The following is an 18,921-nucleotide window of genomic DNA, read 5'->3' as shown; positions in this document are numbered from 1 at the left end:
TTTATTTGTGGTATTATCCAAATTATTTAGACTACTATTCTTATTTTGAGTATTATTGGTTCCCCAACAAAAGGAGGGTGGACCTATAAATTTACCCTTGTTTGTTCGTCTGTCTGCACTGTTCTCAATAATTATGCCTTGGAAGGTTTTGAAATTTTGCATCAACATAAACATGATATGAGTATGGGTGCCTTTCGGGTTAAAAATGGCTAAAATTGATACTTTTGTGCTTATTAAAAAAAATTGATGCCTTGGATTTTTATAAAACTTTCTGAAAAGTAACTAACTATATAAAAATAACTAACTATACTTCATTATAACTCTTGGGTGTGCCCTAGGGGCTCTTTTCGGGCTAATAAAAACACTCCATTTTTGGGACTATTTTACCATATTTGTCTAAAATTTTCTGTGTATGTCTAGCAGTTTTGCATGGTGTTGAACTCAAATTTAAAAATGTTAAGGCCTTACGGACGTTTGGAGTAAATGGGGAGGGGGGGCAAATGATAGTCATCTTTTTTCTTTTTTTTTTTTTGCATGGTGCAGAATTTAAATTTACATGTGTTAAGGTCTGAAACTGCACCGGTTGTTCATTCTCACCAGGATTTGACGTCCCCTGTTCTAAACTTAGTCATTTTTTTATGCCTTGTTCACTGACCACTCATGGGGACCATGAATGCTTCACTTGTTTTTATATTGCACTTATTGGCAAATGGTGGAAAACAGATTTGTTTTTGTTTTTTTTTTCCCCCCAACCAAAGAGTTGGTTTGGTTTGTTGGGATAAAACATTCTTGCCACTATTCACCAATAAGAGTCATTGTCAAGATACAACTGGAATCTGTGTTAAATACAGAAGTAATCAACCATCTCAGCAAAAATAACCTTCTTAATGACACAATATGGTTTCCATTCTGCTAGATCTATAGCAGATGTGCTTACAGTTATAGGATTAGCGAATCTCTCAATGGAGGCAACCTTTCTAGGGCAATTGCTCTTGACATATCTAAGGCCTTTGATAGGGTATGGCATAAAGGTTTACTTCATAAGATCTCTAGCTATGGTATAGCTGGAAATGTCTTCTCAATTATTAAATCATTTATTTCTGATAGGTGCATAAGAGTAGTAGTTGATGGGCAAAAATCAGAAGCTCACAGTATTAATGCTGGAGTCCCTCAGGGGTCCATCCTGGGCCCAACTCTTTTCCTGATCTACATTAATGATCTTCCAAATCACATTCTTACATCATTTGTAGACATTTATGCCAATGATACTACCATTTTATGGTAGCACATCTAAGACAGTAAACGACCAAGTTCTCTCCAATTCTCTCTCCTCTGATCTTGAGCACGTGGTACACTGGGGAAAGGAGTGGCTGGTTACTTTTAATGCATCTAAAACCAAGCTTCTCTCTTTACATCATCAACGTTCTAATCCACATCTGGCATCACTTGAAATGAAGGGCTCTCGTCTTGAGGAGGCCTCATGTTTTGACAAGCTTCTGGGCTTGACCTTTATTCCTGATCTTAAATGGAACACGTACATCAAATCTGTTGCTAAGGCCACTGGAAAAATGGTGGAATCCTTCTATCGATCCAGTAGATATCTCACTGCTGATGCAATTCTCTATCTATATAAGAGCCAGGTACGTCCAAGGATGGAATACTGTTGCCACATCTGGACAGGAGCTGCTAGAAAAAACTTGTCCTGCCTTGATAGAGTTCAAAATAGACTTCGTAGCCTCGTAGGAGATGTCCTTTTCTCTTCCCTGCAACCTCTTTCTCACAGAAGAGAAGTTGTGAGTTTGTCTCTGCTGTATCGTTATTTTCATGGAAAGTGTTCGAATGAGCTTCAGTCTATGGTCTCCTCTCACCAAACTTTCATAAGAAACACCCATCTAGCTAAAAACACTATCAATAATTCCCTTCACTCTTTATCTGTGCCTAAACCTAAACGTAGATTCCATGAACAAAGCTTCTTTCTTAGAACTGCACACCTGTGGAATTGTCTTCCGTTTTCCTGCTTTCTAGCTGACTACAATATAGTTGTCTTCAAGTCTAACGTAAACAAGTTCCTGATGAGCCATTCCACTTGTTAACAAATTTACCGAATTTCCATTACTAACGATTACTATATTGTCCAATTTCTACTATACCCTCTTTAACCTTATCCTCGAGTAGCCTCTTGGACCTTGATAAGTGGTGATGCCTATGTAAAAAAAAAACAAAAAAAACAAAAAAAAACAACTGAAGGTTGAACGTGATATTGACAGAAACGTGAGAACAACAAACAAAGGCGAGAACAGTAGTCCGAAGAATAGAAACGATATAGAATTCTCATCTCAAAAATTCAGAAACATAACAAATTGGTACGGATTCGAATCAATAGAAAAATGAAACGACATAATGCCCTTTCCGTTTCATGCAAACATCACATTTTTAATTCTAACGATTATTGTTTATTGCAATAAAAGAACAAAAATATTCTTTTCACCATTTACCAATGAGCCATAGTCAAGACACACATGAAAAAGCCTGGAGATTCCATCGACTAAACCATGAAAATAACCAAGATGAGAACAGTAGTCCGAACAATCCAAATAATACATGTTATTAATCCTTATCTCAAAAATTCAGAAACGTCAATTTTTTTTTTTTTTTTTTTTTACGTAATACTTAACTCGCACTGATAAGAAACTGAAATTAAATTCAAACAGGATTTTTTTTACCAAGTTTTTTCCTCATCCATTCATGCAGGATTTTACTTTATTTTTATAAATTGACACATTCTTGCTTAATTTGCAAAGTTGTCAGCAAGTGTTACTGTTTGTGTGCTTTGAACAGTATTTTCCATCATAACTCCTGGGCAACAGCGATAGTCAAGCTAGTATATAAGAGATGGGAGAAAACAAAAACAATGAAGAATATCGGCGCAAAGAGGAAGAAAATTTTTATTTTATCTTCTTTGAAAGTGGGAAGAGACGGCGTTCATGGTTACCAACATTAACCAATTGCAAGATACTGTTGTATTAACAATGACAGGTTTATCTTTTCATTCGAAGCAGAATGAAATCTTCTGGGCCATAAGAGATAGTACAATCGTTAAAAATGGAGCTTGAAAAATGGCTAAATTTGTTTTATCAAGAAAAAGCACGTCTGGAATCAACAAACTGATAGACAAGCCAATCTCAGTGTTGGGGAAAGGAGTGAAAAATATTTAGACATTTTAGCCAGGATGTTAAAAAAAATGTCCAAAAGAAAGTCCAAAAGAATGACCAAAAGAAAGTATTTTTATAATGAGTTTCCTTCCTATAGTCTTATACAGATATGAATGTATGAATGTGTGTCAACTGGATTATAAAATTATGAGAGAAAATAAAAACTGCTATATTACATCATGTGCTTCATTACTGATCAAAAAGTGTTTGATCGCATGAGTATTGCAAAGTTGTAAAAACTCAGACCAATCGCTTTCAAATTCTCAGAGATTATTTGGTCAAATTAAGTGTTCTATTATATGGCGATGCAAAATATGCGTTGAAGGCATAATACAGGGAACACCGTTGAAAGATGGACAAAATAAAAATGACCCAAGGTTGTAGGTTTTGGTGGACACTCAGCCATGTTATTGCAGTTTATACAGCTAGCGAAGAACGTTTAATAATAATGAAGGGATATGTGTAGCCGCAAAATAATAACTTTTGCTAAACAATTCCAGTTCAACTAAGTTAAAATTAAAAGACACACCGAAATAGGCGAGAAGACAGAAATTTATTCTTTGATTAAACAAAAGTCATCTAACCCCCTTCATAAATCATTTGAAACTTTAGCTATCACAGCAAAATTAGCAAACTTTAGTTTCAGTTTTCAGGAAGGAAAGAGAAAGATAGAAAAATTAGGAAAAGAAAAACAAAACAGGGGAGGGAAGAAGAAAGAAGATTCAGCTAAATAATGCTGAAAGAAAATAAATTAAAAATAAGGAAATGATTTAGCGATTTGACAGAAATCAGTATTTTCCTAAAAAAAAAAAAAAAAAAAAAAAAAAAAAAGAGCAGTGCCTTACTTGCAGCACGAAACCTCATTTAAGGAAATGTTAGCATTTTTCAAAGAAAAACAAGTTTTAGGTGGCTAAAATCAGAGATATTTTCAATTTTTCTCCCTTCTCTTAGTAAAATATTTCTTACCTGCAGCAAATCTTTCACTTATACAACATCAAATATGCAATCACCTAGTGCACATTTACATTAACTGCATTCCAGGCAACACTGGATATGAACAACTAGTATTTAATAAATATAAAATTATGGAAACTTAAGGAAAAATTATTTAATGGGCCATTTGATCAGTAGTTTCCTATATATATATATATATTTTTTTTGTATGTTGATATTCATATTAAAAACTCTTTATTAAAAAAAAAAAAAAAAAAAAAAAAAAAAAAGAGAATATATAACTTCATTGCATTCACTAGCAAAAGATCTAGCTAATTTTCATATTCTCTTAAACATTCATTTTAATTAATTTCCTATGAGTTTTTTTCGGTTTTCTCATGTGGGGAAAATCCACCTCCTATACAAGGGACACTCTGGATTGGGGCAAACCTCTTCCTATACATATTTATGTATGCGTATATATGTTTACAAAATTTTACCTACCAAATTCCGGTCAGTTTTTGGTCTACAGACGTGAAACTTCATATATAGGGTATTCGAACCTGTGCAAAACTTTATAATCAAGTTTTTGGGTAAAATTGGTGCAAAAGTGTGAAAATTAAAGAAATGGAATTTGCCAGGTGAAGGTCAAACAATGGCATTACGAATATGCATGCATAATGTAATAGCTAGTGGTTCATGTTTTAGTTTGCAGCAAACACGTCTTCATAGCTCAGGCATTAATGTCAAAGGAAAAAGTAAATTGTAAGCTAAACATGTGTGTGTGTATATATATATATATATATATATATATATATATATATATATATTTTATACACACATACACAGTCGGTTCGATCAAGTCAAACTGTCATTCTGATATCAATCGTCTCTGAAATTCTGCCTACTTTGTCATGCTATCTCTTTGTACTCAAACTCCTTGTAAAATTTTACTCAAGATATTTGAATCTTTTATATATTAATTTTTCAATTATAAACATTTTCTTAAAGCCATTTATCTGGAAATTAGCATTAAGAGCTTATCAAAACAAATGGTTTCCACAAGAAGGGGGCAATTCATTTTGACTGGGGCAAATCAAGGATCTGAGCATTGGTGATGAAAGGAGATGAGTTTCGTTTTAGATAAAGAGTCCCCCCTCACCCCCAACATATTTTATTACAATTAAAAAATTAAAGTCGGTTTGTAATGTGGAGAAAATCCACCTTCCATAAAGGGGACACTCTGGATTGGGACCAAATAAAAACTGCCCCAGTCTCGAAAAACCTCCTTCATGGACTTAGGACATAAAAAATGAGAAAGTATGAGAACAGATAATACACTTTGCTCCTAGCTAAAAGGACAATGAATGGCAATATGACATTCACTTGTTCCTAATATCACTAGATAGTACAGTAATATTATAGGTATACAACCAGAGAAATAATACTTTGAGGAAAAACCACACACACACACACACACACACACACACACACACACACTGAATAAAGGTATTGGTTTGGCCTTTCCAAATGTCTCCCTACTTTCTATATAAACCAGTTATTACTCGGCACACAACAATTTTGGGGTAAGGCGCAGAGATGGTGTGGGCATAAAAAGAATGATATAAATTTGCTTATGCCGCCACTGAAATTGGCAAGCATCAACCAAAGAACAAGGGAACCTGATAATTCTCAAAGAGTGAAAATGTCAAGTCGGCAAATAAATAACATTTTAAAATGTTGAACAGAAATCCTGTCTAAGAAGAGTCAACGTTCTTTGCCGGTCAGCCATCTTGCTATAGAAGATGATGTTCTCACTCACAGACAGGGTGATGTGGGGGAGGAGATCAACAGTGAGGGGGGTATATAAGAAAAACAAGCAGATTCTTTTGCATTAGATAAACAGAAAAAAGTAAAAACAAAGACCTATTCATTAGTGGCATCTATTCAATCCATGCGTTTGGTCATGAAAACATTTCCAACTTGAGCCTGACAGACCGACCAAATATGCTAGTTCAAACTCTAGTGTATCTAGAGAGGGGAGGAAAAAAAAAAAAAGAGACGATCATCAGAAACACTTTTTCAATTTTCTTCATTAACCATGAATAGGGTTTGTGTATTTTGCCTGTTTACAAAAGCTTAGTGTTGGCGAATTTTGTCAAAGTTGACCTAAAATTTGAATAAATAACGTCACTTATTTTCTGTTTGGTTTTGATTGGTCAATTAGTTTGGTTTTTGAGTAAGCATCGTGTTTTAAGGCTATTTTCTATAGACAAGTACCATATTATATATAAGCCAAATTAGCCCCCCCCCCCTATTCTTGTGATCAAAAATGGTTGCTTTTTTTTTTTTTAATACAATTTATAAAAAAGAAAAAAACTAAGAAATAATTTCTTTTCATGAGTCAAACCAGGCAAATATTGGGCTCGTCTGAATTTTTTTTATTCTGGTTTGCTTTGAAATAAAAAAAAGAACATGTTAGTAAAATGTCTTTACTAATTTTTGTGTCATAGGACGTGTGTGTATGTATATATTTAAAAAAAAAAATGTCCAAATTAGTATACATCGCATATATATGTAAATGAAAAATTATATAGCCTACTCAGATAGGGTTTTTCATTTAAGCAAACATTTGTGCCTAAATCTAAACGCAGATTCAATGAACAAACATTCTTTCCTATAGCTGCCTGCCTGTGGAACATTGTTCCACTGGCCTGCTTCCTGGACAATTACAATATAGTAGCCTTCAAGTCCAATGTAAACAAGTTCTTGTTGAGTTGCCCCTTAAATAATCCAAATTCTACCAAACCTATACATTAACAATTACTACACTACCATCTTGGAGTCTTATTCTGGAGTGGTCTTCGGGCCTTGATAAGTAGTTATTCTCATTTAAAAAGAAAAAAAAAAAATTACAAAATTATTTGATTTCAATTTTCAGTGGTGGCGCACAAGTTTTTTTTTTTTTTTTTTTAAATCATTACTATATATTTATTGGGTCCAATATAATAATAAATATGAAATTTGCATTAATCAAAATATTGTATTTAAGCATATTTTATGACCGGGCAATGCCGGGCGGCCGGCTAGTATATCTATAAAAGTGAGAATATGCGTGTGCGTGCAGACACTTCTCAACCTATATACGCGATACATTTTTAATTGAAATTTGGTATAAGGTTATTTAGAGAGGTGGAAAACTTTAATAGGTTTTCATTTGGAAAAAGGGCTTCAAAGGGTCAAAGTAGAAAAATTGGTACGTGGGAGTCGTCGGATTTTTCTGTTTACTATTTGTTTTGAAATTGCACATGCGTGAATGAATGGTTCAAATCAGATTTATGTTAGGTATATGCGGTTTGAAAACACTTTAAAAAACATGTCACACTGGCTTAATGGTTATCGTACTTGACTTGCTGTATTTAGGTTTTAGTTGTGATCTCAGCTTGAGTTTTTTTGTTTTTTTTTACTTACAAGAAGTGGACTGTTTAGAAAAACCCCATAATATTCATCTCTCAATTTTAATATGAATTAAAATATAATACTTATGCATATTTTACAACCGGGCAACGCCAGGTCGCTTGCTAGTATATATATATATATATATATATATAATAAAAAATGTATGATAAAGTAAAGCATTTGCTGTTTATGTCTGGTGTATATGCCAATTGCATATCGCAAAAAAAAAAAAAAAGCCAGAGAAACAAAATGCCATGTAAATGTTTAATTTAAATGTCACGGTTCTTTGTAAACTAATATTTGAAAAAGTTGAATTGCTGATCAGTTCAATGCAAAACTATACCATAAAGGTGGATTCTTGAGACTTGCTGAAGATCGAAAGTCAAATCTTAATACTGCTACCCAAATCACCGGGTACTAATTTGATAAACAATTCTTTTTATCCTCACCGATTTGGGTTTTTTTTTTTGTTAGTCTGTCTTTTCTTTTATTTGGCTGACTTGTAGAAACAGAAAATAAAAAGAGGGATAAAAGACGGAAGGAATGTTTCTTGTTGGGATTTTAAGAAACATTTAGGTTGAATAATGTATTCAGCAACTTCACCTGTAGTGTAAGTGTGTGTGTGTGTGTGTGTGTGTGTGTGTGTGTGTGTGTGTGTGTGTGTGTGTGCGTGTGTGTGTGTATATAGATGCTAAACTTCTGACTGACCAACAATATGGATTTAGGCAAGCCCGTTCCACAGCAGACATCCTAACTAATCTCAGAATGTATATACCAGTCACTGGACAAAGCGGGGGAGGGTAGAGTGGTAGCTCTAGATATATCTAACTTTTGACAGGGTATGGCATGAAGGTCTTCTCAGGAAAATCAGATCATATGGTATCACTGGGAGAATACATGACATAATAAAACCCTTCTTAGATAAGACAAAATCCAGGTTGTCCGCGACGGTCGTACATATGCGGGAGTGCCTCAGAGGTCTATCCTAGGACCTCTGTTATTCCTAATATTCATAAATGACCTCCCTGACAAAATTGTCTGTGAGATGGGTATATATGCTGATGACACCACGCTCTATAACAGACACAACAAGAAAACAAATGAACACATATCTAAAGAAATGGCAGAAGCACTAGAGGATGACCTCCGATCTGTAGTGGAATGGGGACATAAATGGATGGTCACATTCAATGCTACCAAGACTAAACTCGTTTCCTTCAATAATTACAAGAAACCTTTTCTACCACCAATAGCAATGACCAATGACTATCTGAAAGTACATCTTTTAAACTCCTCGGCCTAATGCTCTCAGGAAACAGGAGTTGGAACAATTACATTTAGAGTATCGCCAGGACCACTGCGAAGAAGGTGGGTTCTCTCTACCATGCTAGAAAGCTACTAACACCCAACAATATCCTATACCTCTATAAGGCCACCATTCGCCCATGTATGGAGTATTGTTGTCATATTTGGGCTGGTGCATCTACCACTAGTCTCTCACTCCTAGACAAGGTTCAAAAGAGTTGCCAATCTGATAGGTCCTGAACTGTCATCTAAACTTCAACCTCTGTCCCATCAACGAAATGTTGCATCCCTCTGCCTGTTCTACAAATACTTTAACGGTGAATGCTCTGACGAACTGCAAGCACTTGTGCCCCCTCGACGTAAATACCCCCGAAAAACTTGACAAGCAGCTAAATCCCACCCCTTCACAGTAGAGATCCCTAGATGTAAGAGAGCCTTCTACTCCAGTAGTTTCTTCCCCAGGACAGCATGACTTTGGAATTCACTTCCGGGTCCCTGTTTCCCCAACTGTACTGACATGCAGAAGTTCAAGTGCAACATGAACCGACATCTTGCTGCCCAACTCCTTACACAGTACTCCTGATGCCTATGTCCCTGATAGTAGCCCTATACAACAAAGTGGCAATGTGCCTTGTTTGGGGTGAAAATATAATAAAATATATATATATATATATATATATATATATATACACACACACACATACATATATACACACACACTGATTTTCTCCCCAAATGAATTGTAACATTTCAAATTACAGTACTAAAAACAATTTTTTTAAATGAAAATTAGAACATTAAAATCCCGGATTACGATGAGTAATAATCCTGCTAGCATCTAAGAGGATAATTATCTATGGGGTTTGAACAGGCAAATCCATAAAGAGGAAAAGGAGACTCCAACAGAATTCAAATCCGTTTTAAAATAGGGATCAATTTAAGGGTCAACTTAGCTAGAAAGAGCTATGGAAAATAATTCCAAGTGTAAGTGTGTAACGAAAAATATCTTTTATGGAAGTTGCTCTAGACAAGGTATGAATATATTTGATGCAATTAATCTATTTGAAAAAATACAAACAAAAAAACTGTAGGTAGGAGGAAAGCAGTCAGCAGGAAAAGAGTTACACAGGCCTGCAGTTCTTGGAAATAAACTACTGAAATTGAAAGCTGTATTATAGCAAAATAGTGAATTGTTGAAAACCATTAAAATTTACAGATCAAACGAGTTAGAACAAAGAAGGCCGAGAATAAATCGGACAATTCTGATGAACATATGTTATAATATATATATTATTCCTTAATATGTTATAATAGTTATTATAGAAAAGACGGAGGTCTGATAGCAGATGTAAAGTAGAGAGAATAGCTTCAAATGTAAGAAAATGTCTGGAGGGATAGATAAGACTTTATGAAAAGGAATTTTTAAACAGTTTTTTTTTTTTTTTTTACTCCAAACAAGGGCCTGTGAATTAGGGATCATGCCTACAGGGCATCCAAAATATGAAACTTAGCAGCAAGATGCTTATTCACATTACATTTAAATTTCTGAATGTTAAAGAAAAGAAACAGGGAGCAGAGAGAAACTTTCAAATGCTAGCAGTTCAAGAAAAGAAGCAGAGGATTTCTACAGTGAAACGGTGATATTTCGCTTATTGTTGGTTCAGTTGGGGAAATTTATGTCAAGTGCAGCAAGTTTGTCGAATCACATTTCATAAAAGTACTTGCAAACAAGCACAAGAACGCAATATTGTAGTGATGGGATTTAAGCTTAGTGATCATGCATGACTTATTTAATAGTTATTTTTTTTTGATCCTGTCTAAAGAAAAGATGCTAAGAAGGAAAAAACAAGAGGGAGGAACGGAAAAAGAGGGGGAGAGAGAGGCAGAGAGAAAGAGGGGCAGAGAGAAAAAGAGAGAGACACACAGAAGGAGGAAGAGAGGGAGGAAGCGACACAGAGGAAGAGAGGGAGACACACAGAAGGAGGAAGTGAGGGAGGAAGCGACACAGAGGAAGAGAGGGAGGAAGCGACACAGAGGAAGAGAGGGAGGAAGCGACACAGAGGAAGAGAGGGAGGAAGCGACACAGAGGAAGAGAGGGAGACACAGAAGGAGGAAGAGAGGGAGGAAGCGACACAGAGGAAGAGAGGGAGGAAGAGGGAAAGATATTTGTAGGTGTGTAAAATCGCAAACATATGTGCCTGGGTTAGGATTTAGTATTTATTATTTTACTGACAGATGACAATTTTGGGGTGGATGCGGATGTTTGTCTGGATCGTTTGACAATCAAAATAAACATTCCATAGAAGACAAAGATCTTCAAGTTAAACACAACAGAAATCAGCAAACAGCCAGCAAAACAAAGCCCATGTTACCCCCCTCCCCTTTCTCCTCCAATCTGGGATTTGAAAACAGAGCAATTACCCTTTACTTAGCATTACTTGATGCAGTTCCACTTTTACCTGGAGTGCCAGCACTTGTCAAGGTCAGATCTACTAGTTAAATAAAATTGGTCCCAGAGCTGACATTAAATTTTCTCAAGCACTTATAGGCAAGGTGTTTACCTCTACTGCACCTCGAATTGATATCGGTGGATTTAGAGTCTTTTCTTGATATCTTCCGAAAAGAGATACATTTGCTTGAAATAGCTGAGTGGTCTTGGCTACATTTCGAGTATTACAATCTAGTAAGCCATATTAATGAACACATGTTTGTGGTCATAAGCTGTTAATATGCTTAAGCTTAAGATTTATATTTCAACATCTCCCCAGGCTGCTATACCTGTCGATATTTATGACTTTCACCAGCCAATCATAATCTTGTGTGGAGGAACCCGGATGTATTCATTACATAATTTTTAGACATACGAAATTTTCTTCTGCCTGCCATATTTCCGAACTCAATCAAATTGCATTAATGTCTGAATTAAAATAAAAAATGGCTGCACATAAAACCAAATTCTTGGACACAATTTAACCAGATTACATTCGACTACATTGAAATTTTACATTTCTAAGAGCCAAGCCATCAAATTAGATTTCATCCACATTAAAGTTTTGTATCTGTTAATGAATCTAAGGCAGCGTTAGACATAATCAGTTTTTACCACAACAAAAATAAAAGTAGCTTCAGTCTAGAAGAATTTCTTTCGCTGACAGGAAAGAGAAAGTATTTTTTATAGAAATCGCTCCAGACAAGGCATGAAGCCACTTGATGTAAGGAGCTTTAAAAAAATCTTCAAGATTAAAAACTAGCCACCGATAATCTGAGATGGGTAGATCTCAATCAAAAAAAAAAATTTTAAAAAAATAAAAAAAACGCAATTCTTCCCCCTTTGTTACAAACACCGCTCATGACGTGTGGACTAAAGGACAAAATAAGGGAAGCTGCTTAAAGTAAACTTAAAGTCCACTTTCTGTTCTCCTGAACAGATACTACACTTTCTTCACTGACAAAAGGTCAATATTCAGTGTTAATTCTTCAAAGATTAGCATTCGCAAGAGTTTAACTCCTTCCAAAATCTCAGATTTTAAAACTCAGGTTATTTTGTTGCCGATAGTAAATCACACATCTATCTATGGATTCTGATGATATCTATATTATTTTTTAAACCTGGATGGAGAAAGATAGCGACTTCCACATTTGTAGTCAACATGTTATTTTGAATAACAAATTATTTTATTACTGTTTGTATTTTTCTTTTTGTTCTTAGGCAATAATATTTGTTTATTTTTCATGGAAGGAGTTTCCCATAAAAAGGAAACGGCACATTTTTTAAGCAGTTACTAAATTGTATTTACTATCTATGTTGAGGGATGATCCACCGATTCAGAGTTGCGAATGAACCAAACATAGCGAAAAGAGAGGAAGGAGTGAACACAGGGACAATCAAACAAGATTTGCAGAGTTTTAATATATATATATATATATATATATATATATACAGGGTGACCCCCCCCCCCAAAAAAAAAACATAGAAAATATATCTAGAACATATGCTGTAGAATGGAGAAAAAAGGCCAAAGACCCTTGTGTTTTGATGTGACGTTTTGCATATAATAAACTAGTTATGACCAAAGTTTCATTTCATTCGGACAAAACACTAAGAAACGTGGCCTAATTAGAGTTGGGGGCCCGTTTTTTTTGGGGGGGGGGGTCATCCTGTATATATTTCATTCAGGCTTGAGGTGTTCAAAAGTCGGGACTAATGAAGACAACGAGGTTGTTAAATAGTGCTCAATAAAAAGACCAATATATATATATTTTTTTATTATTTGAGAGTAAACAGTTACATATGGTCGCTACAAATAGTCATCTGTTTCAGTCAGAGACTTCTTCAGGCGACCTAGAACCTTATATTGCTGTGAACAATCATACTCAATATGATCTTATTTCCTATATACTCCTTTCACTCCACCCTTAATTCACCTATATTAAGTATCTAACCCATTAATAACTACATATTTTTATTTCAGATAATCTTCCATCTTTTGTCATATTTATTTATATATTTTTTATATGTAAATTCTGTATTTTTTTTTTTTTTTTTTTTTTTTTTACATGTCTAAATTTCTGCTCCCCACCTATATTGTAAACGTACATATTACTATACCCCCCCAACCTCATCTTAGTACTTTAGTATGTTTTAATTCTTGTATAACTAATATATAACTAAATTTTAACTAGATGAAGAAAAGAGCCTGAGACCAGATGACGTTTTGCAAATGACCATACATTTAATACTTTCTTACCCCTTTATTATATACCTGTATATGCATGTGTATTCTTTTGTATGCATACTTTATGTTTGTACCCATTTGTATTTACATCTGTATATTTGTACCTATTTAATATTCTCTTACTATTCTGATATGATTTGCAATTCCATGCACCACCCAACTACAATCTATTCATTAAAAAAAAAAAAAAAAAAAATGATATCATAAACTTTAATAACTAGTAAAATGAATACTTTACATAACATATAATGATATAAAATTTAACACCTTTTCTAACTCATTATAGTGATGATACTAATAACTGCTTATTAATAATATGCACATATTTTCATATTTACAATTAAATTTTAATTCTCTTAATTTCTTAATAATTCCATAATAGTCTTTAATCGAAAATTTTATCTTAAATATAATTCATTTTAACTTTTAATATCCTAATACTATTTAATTAAATATATACTTATGTCTGTATAATAGTATCTCTGTACGTAGTTTTATTTCTGTAGATGCCCGTCTGTGTATATTTATTGTATACATACGTATATATGTAGGTGTACATATAGATGGATTTGCTGAGATTATATATAGATTGTGTGTGTGTGTGTGTATGTAAGTATTTGTATATATGTATACCTGTGATTATTTGTGTATCTATACATATAGTTGTGTATTCATGCATGTGCGTATTTTCTTATATGTATATATTTACGCGTGTATGTGCGTGTCGATTTTGCACACATATGTATGTATTTGTATATTTTGTATGTATGTATATATATATATATATATATATATATATATATATATATATATATATATAGATGTATGTCTCGGTATGAATATGTCTGCATTAGTCAATCCCCCCACCCCTAACTTAACGTATAATGACACGTAACTCCTGATGTCAAATAATACACTTGCAAGCTCTTTCCCCCCACCCCGACACGTTCAAAATCAATGTATAAACAGAACCCCACCCCTACACCCACTTTCCTATACAATTTACAGTTCCAGTTAAATTATGACCCACTTTAATTATTTCAGATTTATATCCTGTTAAATAGTTTTGAATAACCTTCCAATAGGTTCTAATGCGATCTTTCCCTTTTTTATCTCCGTTTTTTTTCATCCCCTTTTTTTAGAGAGCTCACAACTTTTTATGATCTTTTTATACTTTTTTGGAAGAGGTCCATTTTTCCTTTTCAATTTCTTTCTAATCTTTCCCATTTTTCTTTTTGGCGTTAAGTGGTTCTAGGTCGCTTGAGGAAGTCTCTTTGACTGAAACAGATAGCTATTTGTAGCTACCATATGTAACTGTTTACCCTCAAAGAATAATAATAATAATGATATATATATATATATATATATATATGTGTGTGTGTGTGTGTGTGTGTGTGCGTGTTGTGATGATTTATCGGAATCATCCATATCAGAAAATTTGGGGGTATTGGAATCAATCATTTTTGCCAATAGGCACAAATTTTTGGCTTAATTTTGTTTAAAACTTAGTTTTTCATTGTTGGTATCAATGATAAAATGTCAACTACCGATGAAATTAAATCTATATATCACCCAGTGTAGTTTTTACATTTGCAAAAATATATACACATATTACATGGGTTTTTACAGTAATTCAGAAGTAAATAACTCTGTAGCTAAATAATTAGAAGTTTTTATAGAATTGGTAATAGCGTTATATAGCCAGTGCATATAAGGAGTTTATTTAAGGTATGTAATGTCAGGTTATATACATAGTATACATAATGTGTTTGTGATCGTCTAGCATTTGTGTATGTTTGTATCAACGTCTGTATTTTTTCTATTAATATGTTCGGTGTACACGTGTAGATACGTGATGGCATATAGTGTGTATGTGTGCACACATAAGTGTACATAGTTCAACAAATGAGGACAGAAATTTACAAACAGTTCCTTACAGGATGAATAAACATCTTCCTGGGGGATTATTTAGGACACAAAGAGGGGGGGGGACATACCTTCTTCTGTTGATTGGTCTTTACTATCTAAGATTTCCTGAGGCACAACAATCAACACTGGTTATATATTTCCTGACGTTTCCCCTCACCCATGGTACATTTCTCTTAGTCTCACAGCTTATGTATCTGCTTTCCAACTTGACCAACCTCTGACACGCTCACTTCAAACTGCTATCTGGTCTGACTCCCTGACTAACTGCTGTGTATAAAACTATCTTTGTTTAATTCTCTGACCACGTGAACACTTAAGAATGCTACATAGCACAAAAAAGTCACCTCATCTTTGTAATCCATTCGTTATTTATGAAAACTAAAATTCCTAAGTTTGTTTCTAATATTCCATTTCAGCAAGTAAAATTCCTAATACATATTTTAGCTGTCATTCCAGTTTCCCAAATTCTAAACCCTATTGAAATATCTCGTTTCCATCAACATTATTTCTCTATTGCATTTTTAGCATTCAAACATCTAGATTTCAAATAACAACAATTAAAATAATCGATATCTCTATATATAAAAGGCAAAATGTGTGTGACCACTTCGTATATGTCTTGCAAAGGCTTTTCTCGCATGCGCTCCCGGGGGAGGGGGGGGTTACTATTGCTTAGAACTGTTTATATACCCCCTATATAATAATATCTACGATTTGGGAACGTGTGTAGCGTATAAATTTATTTGCGTCGACTTTTACAAAATTATTGCTATTTTGGCTTCTCACGTGTTGATTCGACTTTTTCGTATAAAAAGCGAAACTAATTCAAAGTTAACAGCCTCCTCGGCATCGCGCCAGGAAACGTCCAAAAGCAATCAGCTTTGATCAATCTTGTATATCAGACAGTTGCTATTCAATCTGGACAATTTGAAGCTGGTTTCCCCCTCCCCAACATCTGTTGGGGGAAAAACAGTTAAATTTGGGTAAACAAACCCAAACGCTGCGTGACTTCTATTTTACCTTCTTAATTAGGTCAATTGGAAGCAGCAGAGTTAACTTTTATTGCAGGCACATGTTTTTAGTAGTTAAATAAAGTCAAACATGTCTCCGTTGTATGTCGCGGTGGCCCAATGGTTAACGTCGCATGTTTTTTTTTCCATACTTTAATTTCCAACTTTGCCTCAAGGGTTTGGGTTCGATCCTCATACTCACCTACCAAAACTTTTCTTTTTATTATTTTAACCCCCCCCCTCCCCCCCGGCGTTTTGATTTACCTCAAAACACCCGGGCATCCGCGGGTACCTCCCGCTAGTATATATATAAAAGCGAAAATGTGTGTATGTATGTATGTATGTATGTGTGTGTGTTCGCTAAAAACTTTTGACAGCCACGACGAAAATTCACAAACTCGGTATCATATTGAAGCCCCATCCTTCGCACAAAAAATATCGAAAAATTGGCAAAAAAACGTTCATTTTTTCACCCCGAAATCGACAATTTTCGACAGGGGGGGGGGTTTGGTCAACAAAAACGGTCCTCTCGTGACGATAACTGGTTCTACGCATGCGTCAGATGATGTCATGACCTGATTTACTTTAAATACTTGAAGAACTGACTAAATTTCATGTACATCGCGTTAGCTCAGTTGGTTAGCGCATTGGTTCATTATCTAAACGTTTTGGGTTCGAATCGTCGTGTGAGATGTCCTTTTTTCGATTTTTTAAATTTAAATATTGAACCAGTGTTATTTAAGCCATTTTTCACGTAACTTTTTTTTTTTTTTTTTTTTTTTTTTTTTTACTTCGCTTATTCTTAACGACACCCAAAAATACCTGGGTACCCACCGATTTTTTAAATTTTAATATCGAAACAGGCTTATTTTAGCCATTTTTCACGTGTTTTTTTTCTTTGATTTTAACGTTCGTTTTTCTGTTTTCTTTTTTCGATTTTTACATTTGGACATCGTTCGTTTGCCTTATGTTACTTTTTTTTGTATTTTTTTTGCAATGTTTTGCTTAAGTTTTAATGTTCGTTTTTATGTTTTCTTTTTTACTTCGCTTATAAAAAGAAAACCTGGTCATTGACCTCATTTGCTTAATAGCTATTGCTTACGTCGTCGTCGTAATGCTCTACGACTTCCGTGCAGGCACCTGTCAATTTGGTTCTTACTTAAATAAATTCAAACATCTTTCAGTAACTCATTCTGGCTGGCCGAATGGTTCATGTTTTTTTCACATTTTATATTCAAACTTTGCCTTTGCCGGTTTCTTTTTTATTTAACACACACACCTCCAAACACCCAGGCAACGCCGGGTACCCCCGCTAGTCTATTATATAAATCTCACCTGTCTGTTTAATGTGTATGCATTATGTTTGTATGTCTGCCTAAATCTTTTGACAGAGGTGACAGATTTTCACGAGATCGGTATCATTTTGAAACTCGACCCTTCAGATGACAGATATCGAAAAATTGGCCCAAAACATTAATTCTTTCACCCTCAAGTGGACACTTTTCTACAGGGGGGGGGGGTCACTTTTTTTCGCCAATATTTTCGAAAGTCATCACCTCTTTTCGATTGTCTACATCACTTCTGGTTTGGAGATGAGCGCAACAACAAATACGTCACTTTTTTTTTTTTTTTTCTTTTCCTCCTTTGTGGTATGGGTTCGAACCTGCTTGCCTACTACCACTTCTTTTTTTTGCACCCCCCCCAAACAACCACGCAACGCCAGGCACCCAGACTAGTCTATAATATAACAATTTTATCGGAACCAGGAAAAATACTGGAATCATCTCATCAATTATATATATATATATATATATATATATATATATATATATATATATATACACATACATACTGGAGAGGGGGTGGTACCCGGCATTGCCCAGGTGTTCGTAGGTGCAAAAAAAAAGTGTTAGTAGAGAGGGAGATTCGAACCTGTGACGAACCCGAAGGCAGAAAAGAAAGTGAAAGAAAACATGAAATCTTACCGCTATGCTATGAGGCCATAAGAAGTGAAAAGCGTTGAAATTTAGTGATGCTGATAAAAAAAGTTGACATGCAGAAACGAACGTTGGCTGGAAGCCAGTTTGGCTTCTCACAGTTTTGTTTCTGCAGGAAAACCAGCTCTCTACAAAAAGAGAGTGTCCAAATGAATAGCAATTGTCTGATATGAGGGGGTTTCCCCCCACATTGATCAAAGCTGATTGCTTTCTGGACGTCCCGACACGAAAGGCTAGGAAGCTGCCTTCACTTTAGTTTTGCCTTTATAGACAAAGCTGAACAAACATGAGAGAGGAAGGAATAGCATTAATTTTATAAAAGTTGATCAAAATAAATCTA

General features: G+C 34.6%; 1 protein-coding gene across 1 annotated transcript in view; it reads right to left on the bottom strand.

Moving 5' to 3' along the window:
* Window positions 1-18,921, bottom strand: part of LOC145268750 (zinc finger MYND domain-containing protein 19-like) — a 137,461-nt gene that overhangs the window by 26,370 nt on the left and 92,170 nt on the right. The gene's annotated exons all lie outside the window — the stretch shown is intronic.

The sequence above is a fragment of the Euprymna scolopes genome, chromosome 44 (assembly GCF_053919585.1).
Source record: "Euprymna scolopes isolate OS-2025 chromosome 44, ASM5391958v1, whole genome shotgun sequence".
Lineage (NCBI taxonomy): Eukaryota > Metazoa > Mollusca > Cephalopoda > Sepiida > Sepiolidae > Euprymna > Euprymna scolopes.
This window is presented reverse-complemented; position numbering and strand designations above follow the sequence as displayed.